We start from the raw sequence: 1,956 nt of genomic DNA, 5'->3' as shown, positions 1-1,956 counted from the left end.
ATTCTAAATTAAAATTAATTTATTGTTATTAATAATAGATAATATACTTATTAATATACTTATGTTAGTATACAATATTTCTTATTGTTACGTTTTATAATGAATAAGTTAACGAAAACAAATACCATAATAATAATTTACTTCGTAAGTAGAAGATTTTGGTACTGTCGGGATTTTGGTTGTCGGGATTTTGAATGCCGGGAATTTGATTGTCGGGATTTAGATATAGACCCATAGCCAATATATTTAATAATAACGGCATTTTTTAGAATGTGTATGTTTTTGGATAAAAGGTATAAAAGCAATCGGACTTATGTAACAAACCAATAGTTGGGAGCCTATTTTAGTTAAAACATAAATAAAATTGAAAAATTGAGTGATTTAATTTCAACAATAAACAATATTAATTTTTATTACCCATTTTAAAGTTATGATTTATTTAAAATTTTATAAAATTATTTCAAATACAAATATTTATATTTCAAACAATTAATTAATATAGCTTAAATGCTAAATGAAAGTAATAAATTCTGCGTAAAAAATATATATATATACAATTTTATTTTATTATCTGGATAACTTTATTTCTAATATATTGTTTTTTTTAGTACATCTTCTATTCATATTTCACGCCACTCTTAAAATGCTTAAAATCTCTTAGCGACCTCTTTCAAAGAATCACCAATGTTTTCGGACAATCGCAGACTTTGTTATATAGAAGCTTCGTTATTATTAACTGAAGCAATTCAGCGCTATTGACCATAGGATTTATATCCTATTAAGTATCATTTATATACTCAAAAAGTTTTTTTTGATATTGTTTTTCCACTACATTATATTGATTTAATAATTTTACAAGGAATTGCATATTAACAAGCTATAAAAGGTTGACGACCACAGCCTTTCCACCATTTTATAAACATTTTTTAAGCAGCTGTTATTTAATCTTTTTTTACTAGAGTGCAATTATAGTTACTCCTTAAGTTTCGTGAACTGCCAAACTTCTTGAAACTTGTGTACTCAAGCGGTTTTTTAAAGAATAATAATTCCATTATTCGATTATTATATGAACCTGATTCATATGAAAACGTTTCATTATTGTTTATACACCAACACAATTTTAATTAATTAAAAATAAACATCAGCAGCGCAAACTGTTTTATGGAATAACAAGAGCAGAATTGAAAAATAACTAAAAAAAATATATTTATATTATTAAAATAACATATTCGTTGAAATTTTACGAGACCAAGTTAATTCACATGAATATTTAAATGTGCACTTCACAATGTCGCCTGAAGATAAATCCTCGGAAAATTATTTCGTCCGTGACAAAACAGGAAATCATTTCCACATACTTCCAGTTATTTTTCTGCCTCGTTGCTTCCTCGCAAACAGCAGTGTAGAATACATATAAACTGAATTAAAACTTTTTAGTTGTAACATTGTAATTTGAGAGGAAAAATCGAAACATCAATCTATATTTTTGTCCCTAATGTTATATTATAACATTATAATATGTTATATTAAATATATATGTTAGTTATATTTTTTTATTTCTAATGTTTTGCTGTTGGATAATAAGTTTTTATATTGATATTTCGAATATTTATGTTAGGTTTTTTAGGCAAAATAATAATATAGGTTTTAATGTGAGATGAAAAGTACAGAAATTTTGATATTGGTATTCAAACTAAAATATGTGAATAATTCATATAAGGTTTCTATCGTAAATAAAATTGCACCACGAACTGCAAGAAATCTTGGTATTATTTCCTTGAAAATTCTTTTCGGAACGCTTCGTTACGAGAACTAATTAAATTGGGAAATTAAGAGTCTGAGCATATTCCATTGAATTGTTTCACTCTTTTCGTCAACGTCCCAATTAATTAAAAGTTTCGGATGGAAAATATGAGATTTAATTTCAAATTAAATTACTACTTGTTACATTTTTTT

The sequence above is a fragment of the Nicrophorus vespilloides genome, unplaced genomic scaffold (genome assembly GCF_001412225.1).
Source record: "Nicrophorus vespilloides isolate i.1.1-1 unplaced genomic scaffold, Nicve_v1.0, whole genome shotgun sequence".
Taxonomy (NCBI): Eukaryota; Metazoa; Arthropoda; class Insecta; order Coleoptera; family Silphidae; genus Nicrophorus; species Nicrophorus vespilloides.
Note: the sequence above shows the minus strand (reverse complement) of the source record.